Here is a 21,871-nt window from a genome sequence, read left to right as displayed (position 1 = left end):
GTCGACCAATGAGGACGGCGGTCGTGTTGTGGCCTCCGCGGCTCGCCGCCTTCGCCCCTAACCAGGCTTAGGGGGTGCTTTGCGAAAGGGGCTGCCTGCCTGCTGCCTGGCTCGCGCGAAGGGTGGCTTGGCGCCTCCGCTCTTCCTTAACGTATCCACTCGACCTCTCTCTTTCTCTCTCTCCTCTCTCTCTCTCTCTCTCTCTCTCTCTCTCTCTCTCTCTCCATCTCTCCATCTCTCTTCCTTTCTCTTGCTCCTCACTCGGTCTCTCTATCATCTCTGTCTATCCTACTTCCTTTCTCGGTCTCTCTGCCTTCACGTTCTGTTCTCCTCGTCATGCTGGCCTCGTCACTACCTTTCCACCAACCGAGCCACCTACGCCACGCTTACGTGACGACGTAAATTCTCACGCGCACGTGTTCAAACTACCCCACCACGCACGAGTGATCTGGTCCGGCAGCTGCACGCGTTTCTTGACCTCCAAGGCTAATGCGTCTTGTCCAAGCGGTGAACCGAATGACATTTCGCGCGCACTACGATTTATTTATAATTTTCTAAATATGGAGGGTATTTTCCAAATATGATGCAATGTATATATAATTTAAACAAAATATAAGAAATGTCCTAGATTATATTTTTGGCAGTGGGATTATATTATGGGCAACATTTTTCTGTTTCATCATTAACTTATTTTTAAAAATTTCCATTTCTTTTAGATTTTGTGAAAAATAAAGGGAGATTGATCTCTCATTGCTTATATTTTATTGTTAGTATACGAGAGTATATTAAATGTGTTCTTACATTATATGTAAGAAATATAAATATTTAGCATCCTAATAATTTCATTGTTAATTATATATTATTTCATATATTATCGTATCTACTTTAAATAGCAATGAATTTTTATAAAGATCTATAGTTTGCAATAAAATAATTTTAAAGTAAATTCTATAAAATTACGATAAATTATTTTACGAAAGTTATTTTAACAAATAATGTATAATATAAATTATACATATAGATATATATAATTATATTTATTTTATATATTATATTTATAATATATAATTTGTATAAAATAATTAGATTATTCTATAAAGTTAACAATTTTTTGAACTTGCATTAAGATTTCTTTATTTGAAAATCTTATGTATTAAACATCGAATATGATTTATAATTGCATATATTTAACGTCTCGTTTTGTTGAGGAAAAATTGATCCCAAATTGTAGCCCAGAAATTGAGAATTAGTATATTAAGATTTTTTATTTGTGATTGAAAGTGCAGATTAACGACATACAATGGGGAATAACATTTGAAATTTATAAAATAAGTATAAATTTTTATAAACAATCTATCTTTCCTTGACTACTCGATCACGATCAATGGATACATTGAAGAAATGTATACATAGACAAATTACATACATATAAATTCCAGCAAAAGGTTATTATTAAGAGAGACGTTCCTGCTCTAAAATTATATATCGATTAAAGTTTCTTGTGAAGGCAAAAAGGAGGCAAGTGAAGGGTACAATTGGGTCCGTGCAACACCGGTAATGGGGGTAATGCCGTTAACATTGGATAACGTACGGAACACTGAGGGGTAGCTACGGAAGATTTATTACAGAGAGAGGTCTTTCAGTTGCTCTTTTGACCTACTTTTACATAAAATAATGCTTACTTTTAATCTTTTTTAAGTTAATTTTACTCTTTTCTGGATTAATTTAAATGAACAAATTATAAAAGTGAAATTTCTATCATCTCGAACACAGATGAATACTTTAAGTCAATAAGTGCTGATTATGTACTACACGAGATTTATGACAACAATCATTATTCTTTTCGGTTCCTATTCCTAGAAGGATTTATTTTCTATATCGTGATTTATTTAAGCGTAGCGATAGTGTCCTTATTTCTGATCAGTTATATTATCAATAAGTGTCTGATCGAGTCTCGATGCCGACGATATAAATTAGATTTCAAAACAGATAATTTCAACGAATTTTGATTTTGTTATTATGGACACGCGAAAACAGAAATGTAGCAAGAAGTTGGCAAATTAGGCGACAGAAAATGCGTAGAAAATATTTTATTTCAGCTTTGATAAAACAATATCTATATTTATTAACAACAATGAAAAGTATTTTTTTATAGCATTAAATATTTATTTTATTAAACTTAATACTTAATGTTTCAATGCTTTAATCTCTAGTATTCAGTCTTACAATTAGTATCGGCCAAACTTTGGTTTGAGTGTCTAATGAGCAGCTCTTTGGACATGAAGTCATTTTAAAACGCGCAGTACATTGAGGACAACGCGTATAATGCAAGCGCGCTAATTTGAAGTCCATTAAAATGGATATATTTTGCGAGAGATAATAAATGAACAGCGTGTTTTATACGCGTTGCGTTTGCGAACGTATGTGAAAATGTTTATTTTACGCACTTTACACGATTGTTCTGGGAAAACCAAATCGTTTATCTTTTTTTCTGCTTTTGAATTTGCATTGTCACTTTGACTAAAGTATTGTTATTGTAACTTCTTTGGTGAAATCGAAACTAAACTATTCAATATTGTCTGCAAAACGATCTTCCAGAGATAATGCAAATGTATTGGCTAGAATTTTACCTCTTTCATTTTAATGTCACTATACTTAAGTTTGTCTTTGAGTTTGTTAGGCAAAGCTTCCATAAAGGTTGCGGCGTCTGTGTAGTGAAAAATTAGCATTTGACTAAAGCATTGTCATTGTAACTTCTTTGGTGAAATAGAAACTAAACTATTCACATATTATCTGCAAAACGATCTTCCAGAGATAATGCAAATGTATTGGCTAGAAATTTACCTCATTCATTTTAATGTCATTATACTTAAGTTTGTCCTTGAGTTTGTACATTAAGCAATGCTTCCATGCGGCGCGGCGAATGATGTGTAGTGAAAAATTAGCATCAGGTAATTCTTATTTTTTCCATTTTTAGATGTGCTCACGGACTTCCTGCCATTTTCTCATCCTGTGTCAGAATTGTTTGGAAAATCTGGATAAAGTAATGCGTGAGTATTGCCATCGGTATTGTTCTATCTAAATAATGGATTTAGTTTGAATAATGGATGGTCATATCCTTCGATTTTATTAGATTATTTTATTAGATAATTAAAATTAAACTTAGAACAAATTTATTCGCGCGGTAAAGGGTTAACACAATATTATTTTATCGCGCGGTAGGGTCTCGGCTCTAACGATACGAAGTAATTAATAACGCCACTCTCGACGAGAAAGTCAAACGAAGCTGTAAGATCGCGTCATTCTGCGATTCATAACAACGAGAACTAATTTCTTAAAACATCTCTCTGCATGTTAGGCTTCCGTTTCCTTGCCAGTGCCCAGCAAAAGCTCCGGTTTAATATCGTCTAGTGCCTGCCGTGTCAAAGACACTATAGAGACTCGCGTCAAATGTCATATAATGCCGTAGCTTGGATTTTCTGAAAGGTTCATACGACGTCGGTCAATGTCGATAGAGACTTGTTAATACCGAAATCGTCAGCGTCGATTATCTTGGACGTTTCTAAGATTACAATTACGCGACAGACATGATTATGTATCTCAATTCTTTATTTTGCACGAGATAAAATAATAAGGTAACTTATTACTTGTCACTTGAGAAAAATAACAAGATCAAAATTATCCATTAGAAGTGCATTAATGAGAATTCAGGATACTTAACGTATCGCTCGTTTGTTGCGTGAAGGTAACAAGAAGCGCGACTTCGGCTTTTCGACTCTTAACAGCGACTCACGTAACACGTTGGAGTCGCATATCAGAGTCGCGGAATTTTCGCGGGGATGGATACCTTTCGCCGAGAGGATAGGTGAGAGATACGATGCGCGAGAGATGCAAGGATGGTGGGGAAGGTGGCGTGCGGCGAGAAGAGAGAACGGGGCACAGAAGTTAACACGAGAGAGTGCATTGTGTGCGGTGAGCGAACCGGAAGCGTCGCCATACTGCCGTATCTCCCCGCGTCGCTTTTGTTTCCGTTTTCGTTGCTCCCGATCATTTTCTGCCCCTGCGCTCACCCCCGTCCGCCCGCCACCGCTATGTCCTTTTGTTTCGTCCGGTTCTCTTTCGCTAGTTCTCTTCTCGTCAGGAGCGCACTCGTACGTTAAGTTCGGTACGGCGCGACAAAGGGGAGTTATGTACGATCTTACGGGATGCGACGCATTCCTATCGCGCTTTCTCTCTCTCTCTTTTTATCTCTCTCTCTTTCTCTTCACAAAACTAGCGAGTCAGGAAAAATCGCGGTGTACGAGCTCGCACATTCTTCTTTTCCGCACAGTGCATATTCGAACGTTCGACATTGCAGTCTGATTGGTGCAGGATGGTTAGTAGATTTGCAACCTTTCTCTCTCTCATGGCACTTTACTTGTCTATAGTAAGCTTTAAATTTTACTCGACGATGTTACACGTTTTTCATGGATTTACGTTCAACCGTGCTGATGGAAGTTCTCGGCGCTCCGTCCGAAAAACGCAAACACGCATTAGGGACGCGTGGATCCGGATTGCGTCAGGTTAATGGCATTATTCCATATTTTTCCATAAAACGCGGCAAGTAAAAGCCATCGGGTTCGCGTCCCATCGGGCCGCATCGCTCTGCGATACCCTGTCCTTTGATACCCATTATCACCGTCCGGTTACCTGCCATTAATACGCTATATCGGTACCTATTAGCCGGCGCACCTAATAACCTACAACCCGACTATAATGCCCTCAACACGAGACAGTCCGGATTCCAGTATACCCGTAGCGCATTCTCGGACCGAATGCCAGACTCGCTTACCAATAAACGTATCTCCATCTATACCTCTCTCTCTCCCCCGCTCTTCTCACCCTCTTACCCTCTCACCGTGCTGTTCCATCCCTCTCCTCCTGTCCTTAATTCGAGTCAAGATTACAAATTGATTCCGTAGCAGTCTGTGTATGAATCAGGCGTCACGTGTTCGAGACGCACCCCTCGGACGCAACGCAGTCTACGCACCCTCATACACGTACACATATTACCGGCATATATATATGTACAAACGGATTCATTTGTGCTCAGCATAGCTCACTGATATACATCTTCATATAGTGTACATCGACGGCAGAGAGACGTAACTTGTATCTATTATCTCGTTTCGCGTGTATAGTTACAACACAGAACTTAGATAGTTAGTGTCACTTTATCTCATAGTGGATAATTTTTGTATAAAGATCTTTTTTTCTTTCGATAATAAATGTGATTGCGAGCGTACATGTATACGAAGATTTGTTTCGCGTGATTCTGTGACACGCGGCCCGAGTTTCCGACAACGCGACCCCTTAAATTTGCGTCGTTTAATATTCAAAAATACGTTGCTATAAAATTCTGGACGACATCGAATAGAATCCAGTATGTAAAGTCCTATACATCCCGATAGATGGAGATAGGATTTTTATTTCAATCTACCTGGATTTGCGTGGATTTCCATCAGTTTGATTTCGTATGGGTATAGAGTTTTTCTCGTGGCAGCTTTAAAAATTTGGATATACCCACTTTTATTCGAATTTGTCGGACTTACATTTGCATTCCGCACGGTTTATCTTTTCATTGATTAGCAACATCTGTTAAGATAAGTTAAGATAAAGTAGTTGTATATTGTTAAATTATATTATGATAAATATATATGCTATGTTAAAGGAAAAAAACATTCGACTGTAGATTGTATCGAAGAGTTTTAGACTCAACTTGAAGACAATACTAGGTCTTGTTTTTGAAATACTATATACCAACGCACGCTTGCATTCGTGCTCCATGATCGATGCTCCGGGGCATTATTACTTGCAGCCCCTTATCTAGTATTGTTACGAACCCTATGACGAGTGGATGTAGGGCGAAAGCAGTGGATTGAAGAAAGAGAGAGAAAGAGAAAGAGAAGATGGCAGAGAGGGAGAGAGAGAATGCAATATGTGTGGAAAATCGGTACTACGTGACAAATCTTGATTGAACAATTTTAGTATGACGCACGTGGTACTAATGAAGCTTAGAAATCCGATAGTCATCGTCGCGAGCTGAGATGTCAAATATATATTTTTGCTTATTGTCGTTATATCATTGCAGTGCGATTTACGGTGCGTTTTATTTAATAAAACGCGCGAAAATTACGCCAAGTAATTAAAAGTTAATTAAAAGTTTGTAACAATAGAGAGAGAGATTATTGTACGTATAATAAATTTTTAATGTGTTTTATCTGAATTTTTTAACGAATCTTTTTCAAATTAAATGATGGTTTATATACATATACGCGTAGTATATAGTAGTATTACGAGAATTATATCAGAGACTATCTCATAATCAAGTAAGACCGAAGACAATGTAATCCGGGATGGCTCATCGAGTCGGGATGGAACGGAGTTAGATTCTCTCTCGGTATTGCCTCATTAATGCTCGTGCCCTCCTCGAGCCTTGGGCGATGCGATAACCCTTCGACGGTCTTCCGTCCCTTTAAGTTCTAGCGCTAACTCCTAAGTAAGGTCACCCAGCAATTTCCGGTAGCCATCTTCACCATGACCCATCGTATACCTCAACTGTGATAGTCGAGAATTTGCGAGGGACGCGAACACACGTGTGACAGGGGTAGAAGCGAGATTTCGAAAACGCGGGGATTGAGAACGCGGGGGCTTGCTTGAATTAGGGACGATGTGTCTGAGCAGGTTGTTCGGTACCATCTAGTTAGATTAGAGGCAGTCAAAGTATGGGGCATTTATCGATTAACACACACACATTGCGGCAGAATGAAAATTTCCTTTATACAATAGAAAGAGATACGTTTTTCACACACATATTTCCTATTTTTCTCAACTGTTTTTAATTTGATAACGTGACTGTCATTCAACATTTTTTATATATCTCTTTTTATCGTATTGTCAGGAGAATGCTATATTCTATCCTATCCCATGTCTGGTCGTTTATCATTGTAAAAAAACATGATATGTGTTTCTCGAAAGTGTATAGCAAATTCTTTAAAAACATAAAAACGCTTGAAAAATACAAATCTAATCTTGCGCAACGATATGCGAAATTCGTTTTCAAGAGAAAGAGAATACGGGTGATCTAAAATTTTGTGATTTGTTTGGACCAACGGAGTGTTTTTACAAAAAGTAATGACGGTAGCAACGATAATAATCCGTTTAATTGGCGCCCCGACCAAATCCAGGCACAATGGGATTAATTTGAACCAGCAGCGCTGTTCGCAGCACCGGTCTCCCTCCACACCGCGCATGATTTATTTTATTAGAGTAGCTGCGCTTCGGTCCAACAAGCTGGCCATCATTAGAATCGTAAAATGCGGCGCGGACTGGCGTTCGCGTAAAACACTAATGAGACGCGGCTTAGCGGTTATGGATTTAAAGCGATTTCAGCCGAAGGAGAGCTCGACTCGAAATCATTTTATCCTCTCGGCATAAATATACACAGTCTACGTAAATAATAACGAGTTCAAGATGTAATCCGTACGTAGTAGTCCGCGCGAATTATCAATCTCTAGTACAATTACGTTTATTATCGAAGGACACGGAAAGGCGCTCGAAGGATATGTCAATCTCTTCTGAACGTGAACGTGAGAGGACATCCGGTCGAATGATCGCCGCGAATAGTTTAGGGCGAATTCTCACCCGGGACTTTTGGGCGGACGGGGGTGTTAATTCCATTTTAACGCTCGTTCTCTCCCCGCCGCGCCGGATCGAAACTACCCTCTAAGACCGTTGCATATTTCATGGCGCTTCGGGGAAACCCAAAGTCTGAAGACTCGGCCCGATTTATAATTCACCTTCGTTCTCGACTAATATCGATTGGCGAGAGTGGCTTTGACGAACTTACTTAGGTTCTTGGGGGATATGCACCCTTTATTTGCTCCTTGTCTTCGTCTCGCATATCCTATTCGATCTGAAATGAAAAGTGAGTGGCCAAATATTTGCTGAAATAGTTATTCCCACAGAATTCTTTTACACACTACAAGGAGATTACTCTTTTTACCTAGAAGATCCGATTTGGTAGGTTGAATAAAATATTTAGTTTTGAGTTAAACTCTTTTCTTGGATCAAGCGAGACGTAGTGCGATGCGAAGTGGATGACAAAATAATCGGGTAAGATTATATCACAAGCGCCATTGTGGTCTCCACCGGTTTCAAGTGGATCACTATGGAGTATGGACTCTTGAAGAAGCGCAAACATTTGCCGAATCTCTTTCAACTATTCTCGATGCCTTTTCTAAAATGAAAAACGGTCTGTCGTAACGATGGGGCGCGCGGTGTATCATGGTACCCCACAGACAAACGTGTCATGTGTGCAAACATAATCGGAGGGGTCCGCTTATCCCCGGTGCAGTATGTAACAAAAAAAGAAAATAATTCCCATGACACATCCCAAGACCGCTTTTGTGTCATTTTGACGTGTTAATCGTATAGATCGTGTTTAGCTGCAATTCTTTCTCTCTCTTTCTCTCTCTTTCTCTCGTTCAGTGATGAATTCTTCAAAATAAAAATAGGAATAGAGAAAGAAAGAAGAGGAGCAGATGCACGTCGACTTTGGAGCGCGTCACTAAATGTGTACACGCGCATGAATTTTTTACATGATCGACTACGATAGCCATTCGATCAATCTGGTTATGCATCGTATTCTACGAGATGAATTAAATCATGTACAATATTTCATCTCGACAGCGTGCATCTGTTACCTAAAAAAATTAGCTAATCTTTGCCGCGTCTAACGAAAAAATCAGAATTATTTCGCAATTATGAAACGCCGGAAAGTCCGATTGAATTTCACGGAGATTGGACGAAAATGATCAGAGAAACGATATTTTCGTATTTAACACGATCTCGCAGGAATTTCTTTAGATTTGATTTATCGTAAATCCGTGTTGCCAGTTGTAAACGATAATTCTAGCGGCTTAATTAACTGCAATTTTTCGTACGCAATATCTGATAAAAAATATATGTATATATAACAGATAAAAGTAACGTCGCGGAAAAATTGTGTCAGGAAAAAGTTGGCGGATTTTTGCGATTCAGCTAAAAGCTCGATGATTGTTTTGCAAGTGTAAACGGCGTTGAAATAAACGTCGGAAAAAATCCATCCCGTATTTTTCACGAAGTCAGTGCCGGTGATCAAATCGGATTAAGCTATAGCTTACATTAAATTAGAAAGCATAACCACTGTAAAATCGAAACTTTCGTATTTTAAGATCTTTGTATGTCTTTATTCTAAGTTTTGCTTCTCGAGATGGTCTGTCAGTGAAAGACGAGTTTAAGACGAGTCTCACAGCAAGGGGCATCAATTACATATGGGAATGTGCTTTAAGTATACCAAAGAGAAACTAGTCATCGTAAATCATTCATTGTTAAAATAAAACGTATGTTTTCAAATAAAGGATGTTTTCGAAGATTTATTGCTGTAAAAGAAATGTTTTGAATACATATAGATCTTTCAAAAAGAACTCAATTAGTGGAGTAAATATTACATTGTATAATATATTGTTATAAATTATATGGTCGCTAAAAAATATTTTTAAATACTAAAATTTTTTTTAAACGCAATTACTTTTTAAAGTACGTAAAACTTTCTACTGTGGTGTATATTTTTGCATCGTTTTATAATTTTATCTTTTATCATAACTTTTTAATTAGGCTCTGTAACAAAGAATATCTAACATAACATATTGTTTGCTCTTTGTTTCTTAATATATTCTACGTATAAAAGAAAGCTTTTATTAACAAAGAAAAATTAGCATTATTCTTGAATGTTTCTTGCTTGATGGCGTAGATGACAGAAAGAAAAGCACAAAGAAAGAACATTTCCGCGACGATGCACTTTTGCGGAGTACTCGAGAGGGGAGCGCGTCGTCGTCCTTTGTGCGAATCGCTCACCTGATTTAACGCGGACACAGTGGTACTGAGAGGAGTGATACCTGACAGATGTTTTGGGATTTCTTAGGTTCCGCGAGACCGCACCCCGCCTCGGGCCGGTGAGACTTTGAAGTAGCCGTTCCCGCTGCAGCACCCTTCGTCGTGTTACGGCTGTCGAACGCTCTTCTTCGTAGACCTCTTCAAGCTCTGCGATCGATCAACCGAGGCATGTCTAAGTCTCTGTTACCCTCGATTCTCGATCCCTGGGCTACCGCGAGAAAAACCGATCGCGTGGCTCGTAATCTGAAAGAGATGGTGCTTAACTAATGCCAGATGGAGCATTTTTCCATATGGATATCTATAATTATGCTTTAATACTAGCTTCCTTTTTCATTGACATCTTGATTATACATATTTATGTCTCCGTTTTATGCTACATCATACTTTTCTTTTTTCTGTTATATTTACAATATTTTACTGGAAAGTTTTCGCTGTACTAATTTCTGCTGCTTGCAGTATAAATTGCAATTGATAAAAAACTAAGCCAAAGAGATTATTTTAATATAATAGGAATATAATAAGAATCTTATTTTCGCACACACTTTGTTTCGTAATCCTCTTTCGTGATGTAATATATCGGCATTCGTATGCGACACTGGCGGTAGCAGCGGCGTGTGTAAACCAGTAATTCCATTGCGTATGAATCGCAAAAGCCGGACTCGGCTGAGAGCCGTTGCAACTGCATCATTTCCCTCCCTCCTCACTTCCTATCTCGGTCGTGCGAAAGTTATCGAGTAATCAGTCGCGTATTGTTTTACGAGCCGCTGAATCGGAACGCCGATTGGACTGGCGATCACATGTGCGACACCGATGATGGTTGCCGACTAATTTGGCGGCCAGAGAGAGGTAAAAAAAAAAAAGAATAAAAGAGAAGAAGCCACACGAGACATTTTTACTCATGGTGACTGTCCGTTCCAAGTGGCTGGCCACCGGCCAAATCGGTGGGACTCTCGGTCACGATTTTATGCCGCGAATAAAATCGCTCGGTGATTTCTCGTTTGAAAAATGTTTCTAACGTGTATGGCACAGAGGTGACTCTCGGACGTATTCGGAACGACACTGCGGCAGCCGAAGACCTTCAACAGGTGGTGTTTAAGTTTCCTGAATTTAATAAGCTACTCTTGCGAGGGTGCCTTTTCTCTTATGAAAATAGCGATATTGAAAGCGGTAGCCGCGGGCGTTTTTCGCTGCCAATTATTATATTCATCTGGAATATGTTTAATCGAACCACTCATCTGCTTTTTTTAATAGCAAAATTAATCTAATTGGACATTTTTACAGCTATATGTATTTTAAAACCAATAACTCAATAACAAATTAATAACGTTAATTAGTAGTAGTGATTAAAATATTGTTCTCATGTTGGTTGTGTCTAGTATTTCTAGGGCACTGTTCTTGTACAAGTAGGGCGTCGCGCGAGTAATAGACACAGTGATCTATATAACATTTTCAGATGGTTTCGAGGATATTTGTCGGATTGTTGGGGAGAAAACTACTCGCCGTGCCGTTGATTAGCGGTCGAATCAGTCGTAATTGTCCGTAACCGAAATAGAATTATCGATCGATTCTTTTGTCCGACTGTCGTGTGTGGTTCGCAAGTCGCGACTCACCGAGCTACAGATTGATAAAAAAGTCATAGCTTTAATACACAAGTTGTTGTTAAAATGTACAGGCCGGTATTCATAAAAGCCGATGTAAGGAATATTAAAATATCATTGATAAAATAAATCTCTCTTGGATGCTCTTGTAATAAGGAAGCTTATAAAATAATATAAAACAATTTTCAATCGTTAAATTATTAAGCAGTGTGCTCTTGTTTCTTTACTTAATTCGAACGATGAGCTATTTTAAATTTTTGCAGGAGTTTTTTAATTGTAATATTTTATCTTATTCTTATACCATTAGAGAAAAGTCATTCTCTTCGTATAATTTTTCTTCCGTGCGAAAATTCTATCCGCGATTTTTGGTTTTCCTCGTAAGGAACAATTGATTCATTCATCGGTCCATCAGTATCAGTTGCGTGAAACTTATAATCACCCTGTACAGAATCGCGGAGAGGTATTGCGAGGGTGCCTGAGGGGAGGAAGAGAGCTTGGTCGAGGGATCGGGCGGACGGGCTCGCGGAATGGAAGAAGGGTGCGGGGTATGCGAGGGGGTGGACTGAACTGACCGGGGGCGGTGGGGACGCGGACATATATACCTACCCGTGTTAGCAACCCCATTGATCTGGCGGTGGACGCGGCAAAAACGAGCTCGAATAGAGGAAGGGTCGGGGGTTAGCGGGTAGGAGGAAGTGAGGCTCGGAGGATGAGACGAGGTGGAGTGGGTGGTGGTCGAGTGGGTGGTGGTTGAAAATTTGCGGAGTGCCGAGCTGCACTGCCAGTATCGCGCGCTTTCTCTCTTCTCTCTTTCCTCCCCCGGTCTCTCTCTCTCTCTCTCTCTCTCCGTCTCGACTCTCTCGCGCGCACACTCTTTATATTTCTCTCTATCGCTCTTTGCGGGATGAAGCTTTCGTTGCTCGTAGCCGGTGTGACGCGGTGCGTCGGTGTGCCGCGCGCGCGTTACGAGAGAAATCGTATAGTACCGGCGAGCGTCCGCACGCGCGCATATATACACCGGGGGGTGAGTACAGCGTGTCTCTCGCTCTCTCATCGATGCCGTGGCGCGGTGGTGGCCGCGTGTGCGGAGTGGCGACGGTGAAAACGCGCGGCCTACCCATCCGTCCTGTCGAGATTCGGTCGGTTTGTTGGCCCCACGATATATGGACGAATTCGGTCAGGCTGTACTCCTGCTACGTGTAGATCCGTACGCGCACTCGGTCCTGCCGGACGCCTCGCGCTCTTTCACGTGCCTTCTCTCACGCTCCCTCGCTTCAATCCCTTTTCCCCGCTCCTCTCCTGCGCTCTCTTTCTCCGTGATGCCCATCGCGGTATCAACCAGAAATGGTTATCTATTTTACTGGGTTAGCGTTACATCGTTGAGTAAAAGGGTAACTACGCGCTAGAATCGTCTCCGAGAGTTCGTCCAGCGACCTTGCCCCGGTAAACATGTAGAAAGCGATGAAATCCAGCTTGCCGCCGAGCGTGCTCTCGACAAGGGTTTCGATACGTTCAAAATGATTCGGCCCGTACACGCGCGTACGCGCCTCTTTGAATCTAGTACATTTCAAGTGGTGAAATCGGAGCCGCCGCCAAGCGTGCTCGACGGAGGTTTTGATAGGTTAAAATTATTTTCCTGCACACGGTTTGATGCGTGAAGCCACCGTTTATCGCTTATCGAGATAGCGCGTGAAATCGGTAAAGACCGAGCTGTTGCTCAGTATTTCTTGATAACTTACCATTATTCGCATTTTAAATTTCAATACCAGATGCAAGGATAAATTATTTCTAATCATATCACGAAGTGGCAACATTATTACTTTCACCGGTTTGTAATTTTGTGCGAAGCATCCAACTGCCAAGCACTTGTTGCCAGGAAGAAATAACAATTCGGTTCTACGCGAGAGACGTCGAGAGGTAATGTTAATTACCGGCGTTTCCGCAAGGATACGCGAGGGGCAAGTCAAACGGCAAGAGGGAAGCTCGCTTCCTTTCGAAATATTTCATTCTGTAAGACCAGAAATTCGAAAAGCGTGAAAACAGACTCATTTATATCTGTTTTCTGTGAACGCAACGTATTCTAGTTAATGAGAGATTGAGTAGTGAGAAATTCGATTAAATAGCCGATTTAAACGGTCGCGATAAAAACCAGTTTGAAGCCTCTAACTCTATCGATAAACTTTGTGGCCGAGTGGAGCGATAATAACGGTAGGTACATATATTCGACAAACGATATGCAATCACTGATTAAAAAAAAATTATCTTTCCACGAGCTTTACTGTAATTATAACTCTATCGCACGGGACGATCGATCGAATTACAGTTTAATAGGGAATTATTAATTCCGTGCGATTTCAGCTGCAAAATTTCAAATGGCTCGAAAGAGAGGTAGGAACGAAAGAAGAGAAAGAAGAGAAGAGGGGACTATTTTGTGAAAGAAAAACTACTGTTTCGGGAAATTGATGATAGTTTGCAAAAGGTCAACAGGAGAAAAGATAGAGAAAGAAAAAGAAAAAGAGAAAGGGAGGGGGAGAGAGAGAGAGAAAGAGAGAGAGAAGGAGGGAGAAAAGAGATAGAAAGACGAAGAGAGAGGAGGGACCCAGCCAGTCGTATTATAAAAATCCACAAAATAACCGACGCGGTAGCCATTAGCGATGCTCTTTTAACCCTCGCCATTCAGCTTCGCCCTCGTGATGCGTGTAAATTTTCCAGCGGCGGTCGCTCTCTGGCTACATTTTTCGTCGAGTGCCACTGTGTGTGCCGCTCGCGCGCGGACCCACGCCATACCGCGCCGCGCCGCGCCGCGCCGCACCAGCCACCCACCCAGCCTCCTCGCCTCGCCTCGCCACGCCGCCGTCCATACCCCATCCCAACCGAACGCGGCCACCCCAACGAGAGCACCCCCCTCGAATCACCCTCCCGGTGGTAATCCGACTGGCTAGCCACTCGCGCCAACAAATACCCTCACCGTCAGCCACCCACTGCCACCACCACTGCCACTTCGCTCCTTCCGCGCACCCCCGCGATACCCCCCTCGGCACTCACCGCTCGGAGCGCTCTGCTTCGCTTACCCCCGCGTTGCCCTCACCTTGCCCCGGTATCCCTGCACACCACTCCCTTGCCTCACCGCGCGCTCGGGTCCAACACCGCTGAGGACTCATCCCACCGTGACCCAACCCGCGGTACACTCTCTGGTGAACCACCCCCGACACCCCGAACACCGCGAAATGCGCGGTCCTGGCCTCGTACACGGGCCACCACACGTCGACGGGAAAATTTTTCACGGCTACTTCCGGCTTTCGAGAGGAGTGAGTGAACGAGTGAGTGAGCGAGCGAGCGAACGAGCGAGCGAGCGTATCCCCTGGAGCGGATCGACCGGGATTCCGCGGATCCAACGATCGCTCGCCCCTGCACACGCTGGCCACCGACGGCGCATGATTTTCGTCTCTCGTTGTCAGATGCTGTATACGAGTGAATCGCGTGAGGCTGGGCGGGTTTCCTGTTCCCTTTTTTTTTTGCCCCCGAATATGCGGTCGGCAGCGCTTGGTCGGTATTTAGTTTTCCGGCCGGTAATTTATCGTTTATTCTGTGGCGGGGATTTTCATAGCGTTATTTCGTGGAGATATTGTCCGCATAAAAATAGGTCAGTGTTAGGCATAAATGGATTTTGAGGCCTGGATGCAGGTCAGAGATTTACGTGTGTAGGATTATAAGATATATCGGTTGTCAGATACAGAAAGAGAGAAAGAAAGTTTGTCTCGAATTATTCTGAGATTTATTCTGTTTTCACAAATTATATACAAGATAAAACAATAAGCGATATAATAAAATTGAAATTGGAATTGATCTCTATACAAGCTGATATTTCAGAGCATTTTTTATTATAGGAAGCACCTAGTGACGAATAAAATGACATTAATTTTTGAGCCTGGAACTGTAGCATTTATTTTTTCACATTAATTATAACAGGTTACGCACAACGCACAATCTCGATAAATCTATATGAAATTCTATTTCCATATTACAATAATTCAATTTCAAGAATAAATGTAGCTAAACGTTCGGCTTATAAAACGATAGAGGAGACACTACTGACTATCGTTGATAGCCATGAGGGACGATGAACGTAGCGATCGGCATTTTCCAGCATCGAGCGATGTGTGTTCGAGCTGGGTACACGTACACAACGTGCGCTCGGTGCGCTGCAACGAGGTCCAGAGCGCGATGCCTGTCATGGCCCTCCAGCATCCTTCCCCCGTTATCCCTCCCCTGATGGTCTATCGCTCTCGTAGTTCCATCGCATCGCGGCCACGCCGGGCGAACCGTTCGGTTCGGTTTTTAGTTAATGCCTCGAACCCGTCGCCTAGCCAGTCACGCCGATGGACTTTAACCCATTAAGGTTTATGCCTGTATCAGGGCCTGTGCGCAAAAAATTTCCCGCCCATGAAATTTGGCTGAGCGAGAGGTTCCGAAATCAAAGGGAAAACCGTACCCAACGATGGCCACGGGGAATCGACGTCCATTAGAGCGTGCGGGATAAAATGCATTGGATCGCGCATCGACCATCGCGCGATAGTCGCGCGCGAGAACATAAGCGAGCGCGAGGACGAACGAACGAGGCATTAGTACGAGACGGGCCGGGTGAATAACGGTGAAAACGCTGGAAATAAATGAGCCGATGAATCGGGCACGACATCACACTCGCGGACGTGATAATTGGCCTTTTGCTTTTGTTTTCGACCCCGGCGCGGCGGGCGGGCGAAATTAAAGTTTCATCTTCCTAAAGCGCAGGACCGGGGAGAATTAGAGACGAATAGCAAGTGACAGAGCGACTCGTTTACCGACGATAACACATTGCGGCGGCGAGTCGGTCCAGCGGCGCCTGTATCACGGTTTACGTTTTGGTGGTCTTTACGGGCTCCATATCACACGGTTGTTTGTCTTCTCCTATCTGACCCCGCGCTTTCGAGCGCAAACGAGCACGGGGAAATTAAAGTTAAACGAAGGGCCGTTTTGCGCGTACAAAGAGGATGAAAGGAAACGATATACTTTCGAAAGTTTAGTTGATTCAGGGGAAAAGCCGTCGACGGATATCGAGATATGTAAAAGCTCGGTAAATATAGGTAAAAGAATTCGCGATTTTTCGTCACCGGCTGCTGGAAGTTATTTACATTTTTTTTTGCACAATTTAGAAAACGCCAAACTTACGTTTCCGAAAGGATTGTTCAAAAGATTGACCGATGATTTCGTACGTTTGATAAAAGCGTTGATTGATTTCGCTTCGTGTTCAGTGAACGGAAGTTTACGTCGGGGTAAGTGTAGGAAAATAATGGCTAGTAATTAATGTCCGTGCCCTTTATGCGCGCCCTTTCGTTCTCACGGAGAACAACGGTTACATTGGAAGGGAACAAACTGCAGCCAGGTATTCGCCGCGCTCGGCCAACCGGTTAACCGGCAATTAGCCGATCTCGCTCGTAAATGTAAATTAGCGCCGAGCGGTCGAATCGACAACCGAAAAAACAGTAAATTATCGCCAACTGAGAGCAGGTGAGCGGATGCTCGCTGGCCAGAGGAGTGTTGGGAAGAAATTTTGTCTGCTTTCTGACGGCGCGTACGCGGCGGAAATGGTCGGTTATCGAACGATACCGCTGATTTAGATTTCAGAATTGTTAAGCTGCGATGTTTCATACCAAGTAGAGCCGTCAATTAATTTAATCAAGTCCAGTTAATATTGGATTTGATATTACAGTTCTTTTTTTAATGAGACATTTTTTATTTGCAAACATTTCACAGAATTCTATTTTGGAAAAGTGGGAATTATTTATAATAATATAATAGATTATCGAAATATGAGAGCAACTCAATGTAAGCGGAAATAAATCAGTGAGTGAGCTTTTAATGCAAGATCCGATTTACCATCCAATTCCATTCACTCATCATTATTGTATAATGGCGAATCAATCGATTTCATTGCATTTTTAATGAAATAATTTTATACCCGCGTTTCTCATTAGGACCAGAAATCAAATCAGTTTGCAATGTACTAGTTTATGCGTATGGGTTCAACTAACACGAAAATTTTTAGTTTAGATAGCTTCTGGTCGAGCTGTTCTTTCTTTCGCTTCATTTAGTCGTGAATCTCTACATGTAGGTAGTCGAATTGTTGTCGAGCTGACGGCACAGATTTCGAGGCGCTGATAGGAAGCTTCCGGACTTCCGGTGCTGACCCCGTCTCTCGTAGCCATCTCCGGAGACCTTCCTCCGTCGGAAAATCGTTAGCGCTTCCGATCGTCGGCATTTTTCTTTTCGAATGTATATCTATCTAACCGCCCGCGCCGCAGTCGTATTCCTCGTTATCTTTCGCGTCTCTGGTAAACTCGCACGTTTTACCGTCCAAGAGATGTCGGACGACACTTATTGTATTGGTGATTTCGTGATAACATGTACGTAATAATAATGATGATGCCGTTTCTTATCATTAGGAATCTGAGAGAATATTACTCTGTAAATAAGTGATCTCTCGCATATAAGATGTGAAAAATGCATATAATTACAAAGGCGTCTCGTTGCATTAAGCAATGCCATCTTATCGACACAAAGATTAATGAGGCATAATGAGAGACGAAGGTAAGTCTAGAGTCTAGACCGTCTGCGTATTCGTCAGCCTTATGTCGTTTCCACGACCCGGTTAGTAATTCCGAGTATCGCTGCAATTCCACGGCAGCTGTATGGTGGGATACCTTTCTTAATTAGCACGCGTCTTAAAGGCCGGTTACAAGGTACAAAGCGAATCGAAATTCACGGGGTCAGGATGTGGGGTCACGCGAATTCGAACAGGTGCGTTGAGAGTCCGGGATCAATTAGGGCTTGATCGATCGATCCACCGACTCGGTGGTTCGACTCCACCGCGGTCATAGTGGGAGAGAGCACGCGGCCAATTTCCACTTTCCAGAAAAACCTACTTCTCGTAATCAAACGTGTCGAGCAGCTCGTGAAAATCTAAAAATGTCAGTAACCGTATGAATAAAATTCTCGAACGTATAAAAAAGTAGCAGAAGAAGTTCTTTACGAGATTATTTTTTTTCACTGATATTTTCAAATTCTATGCGTATTATTTTAGGTTTTAAAGTATTATGAAAAATTTTGAAGTAATGGCACATTGATTGATTTACTATTTTGAAAAAAAGATACAATATTTTATTAATTTTTATATTAAAATATTGTTATTTATAATAATATAACTTTTAGTAAAAGAGTAGTTAATTTCTCTCAATAATTTTGCAATTAAAATTATTAAAAAGTTTTTTCTAAGCTGGATGTTTTTCATAATCAGTACATAAATTAGAAGGAGAGTATTGAGATATTAATCCGCATAGACATTTTAATATCAGCCATCAACGATCAACAATTAGACTGTTATACCGAGTGCCATCACTCGCGAACTTCTTCTGATGACATGGATACAATAATATCAATGAAAATTATGCTCTCCCTAAAAAAATATGACACACATCAATCTGCCTGGACATTTTCATCGTTGTGGAAAAAACGGACACGAAGTTTCCGTGCTTTCGTTTTCTGTCACCTCGCGACTTTGCCGCTAACGGCGGTCGAAAAAGGTAACGAGCAATAAAACTTCCAGCGAGCGACGAAGAGATAGAGTAAGAGAGAAAGAGAAAGATAGAGAAAGAGAATAGGGAAGAGAGAGAAGAGAAGAGGAGGTGGGGGAGAGAGAGAGAGAGAATGAGAGAGAAGAGAAAAAGATAACACGATAGCGAAGGATGAAGAGAGAAAGAGAGAGAGAGAGAGAGAGGGAGAGAGAAAACTCGCCTGACGTCACACACTGGTAACGGCGCTTTATCGAACTCTCATTACCACCGGGAGGAGGCGACGGGAGGAGGGTGCAGAAAGGGGTAGGTTTGGTGGAGAGTGTGTTTTTCGGCCTCGTGTGGTCGGCCGCCACTCCCTCGTTGAACGCTAGCGCGTTCCCCTCTATCCCATACCTTTCTCTTTCTCTCTCTCTCGTGTCCTTCCGCCCTTCGATTCCCTCTACAGCGTTGCCTAACCCTTTTGACTCCCCCTGTCCGCCCCCCGCCCGCCACCGTCCGCCGCTCCCCCGCGGGCCCCGCACCCTTTCCTCCCGTAAACCGCCCTGTACCACCCTACGACCGCTGGACGCAATAATAAACAACCGCCGGTCGCTATGGCGACGCGTCCATCGCGCGCGAACAAAACACTGGACTCTCTCTCTCGCCTTGTCACTCTCTCTTTCCCTCGCTTTTCCTCGCACCCTTTCACGCTCCTCTCTTTCGGCTACCCTGCCGACGTGGTCCCGTTAATCGTCCTCTCTTTCTCCACGCACGGTAGTCGCTCGGGTTTGTCGCTTGCGCTGTTACACGCGTGCTGGGGCCGAACGACAAAGTCGTACGTATACCGGTGACGTTAAAGCGGGACCATTGGCTCGGTCCAGATTGCATCGGATGTACTCTTGGTCGGATTGTTGAGGTTTTGGGGTGTACCTGACCGCCGGATGCGCGCCCCGCCCGGTAATCCGCGGAGAAGTAAACCTTTCGCAGGCGTTTAAGTTTCGATGGTTTAGCCATCGAGAGTCTAGATTATCTGTCATGATTATTTGAGCGTTACAAACTCGCGGAGCATTGCGTAGCTCTGCCCTAAAGCTGATACAAATATATCTTAATCTTCTGTTTTCAGTTTGATAGTAATTTGTAATATTTACTGAGTTTATCAGCATAGTCTCACTTGCGTTTTTCAAGAATTACGTACAAGCTTAACGAGTTTAGTTTAATAAATAAAACAGAATTAAAAGTTATATATGTCGATGGATATTTTATATTGAATTTCGTTGATAAAAAATTGGTTTCCGTATGACTTACAATTAGAGATTTACTATTTCTTAAAATGTAATTAGCAGGCTTTTTACAAATTTTTTTTACAAAATTTTGTTTTTCTCTCTGTGATATTTCGGAGTTTTGGTTTGATTGATTTTATGACAAATATTAGCGGCGACTTATCAATTAATATTTCGATAGACATATTTATGCGAATTCAGTGGATTATGTGTCCATCTGTTTATTAAAGTGGCGTGAGAGACCACCTCTTTCCGTAATGGCGCGTGTCGGATGCAGCCTTGTACGAATACTCGTATACTCGTATAACCCGTATCAGGATGGATGGAAAAGTGCCTCCGTGTCGCCATCTCTGTACCTAGGTTTGAACGAAAGCGTCATTTCCTGCGTTCTATACCGGGAATGCATCTGGATGCAAAAAAATTTATTTATACCAAATATAAAATTAAATAGAAAATGACATAATGTGCAATTGTATAGATATTATTAAACACGTATCATATTAATTATCGTAAGATGCTATCATCTAATTGTGCGATGGGGCACACAATGAAAAATCTCTCAACACATGTTTAGCACGTTCAATATACCTACAAATAGATTAAAAAAGATACCGGACATATATTTTTACACAATTACGTATATGCCATGACGTTAAATATATGCTATATTAGCCAATATAAAATTTTGCTATTAGTTTCTTTAGTTCATATATATGAGACTCTTGTTTTTATATCCGTTTTTTACGATAGTTCCCTATATACAAGTTTTATTCATTGAATACATTGCAACATTACGTTCGTGTTCGTAAAGAATTGGATATTTGTTCTAACGAAGAATAACACCTTTTTCCTCTTCTCTCTCTCTCTCTCTCTCTCTTTCTTTCTCTATCTGCCGAGCTTTTAGTAACTACTTTTAGTTGTTCGAGAAGCCGTCTTCTTCTACCGCGCGTGCACCACCCACTCTACAATTCTCTTGCTCACTCTTCGGGAGTCTGCAACCATCCCCGCTGAAACCGCAAGCCCCCTTTACCCGCCCTTCGCTCTCACACCATGCAGCTACTAACCATTCAGGAAATGTTTATTCTGGCCTTTTACGAAGTGTTCCAAAGGATTTTTGGATTTTGTTCGTCCCCGCAATTTGGAAGTCAATGACTTCTTCTCCCTCGAGGTCCTACGACTTCCTTGATATCGAATTCGTTCGCTCTTCCAGACTATCTCAATTCTTTTTGTTAGCTGTAAGATTATTTTCGACTCCCCTCGATTATACTATCAATCGATCTGACTGTATCTCAATATCATGATCAAAATTCTCTGAGATTAACCCGATAGCAATAGATGAAGATGAGAAAGATGAGAATTACTTAAATTAGAATTTAAATCATCCATTTCCAGAAACGAAAGAGATCGTAGTTCAATTTTGCGTTTTATA

At 41.9% G+C, this 21,871-nt stretch overlaps 1 protein-coding gene across 1 annotated transcript in view; it reads left to right on the top strand.

Moving 5' to 3' along the window:
* Nucleotides 1-21,871, top strand: part of LOC112458271 (runt-related transcription factor 1-like) — a 74,435-nt gene that overhangs the window by 31,708 nt on the left and 20,856 nt on the right. The window contains exon 2 of the mRNA XM_025021822.1: nt 2,978-3,050. The gene's annotated coding sequence lies outside the window, so the exon portion shown is untranslated. The remainder of the gene's footprint in view (nt 1-2,977; nt 3,051-21,871) is intronic.

The sequence above is a fragment of the Temnothorax curvispinosus genome, unplaced genomic scaffold (assembly GCF_003070985.1).
Source record: "Temnothorax curvispinosus isolate PA1 unplaced genomic scaffold, ASM307098v1 QBEX01008784.1, whole genome shotgun sequence".
In the NCBI taxonomy this organism is placed as follows: Eukaryota; Metazoa; Arthropoda; class Insecta; order Hymenoptera; family Formicidae; genus Temnothorax; species Temnothorax curvispinosus.
The sequence above is the reverse complement of the archived record's forward strand: the minus strand, read 5'-3'. Positions and strand labels throughout refer to the sequence as shown.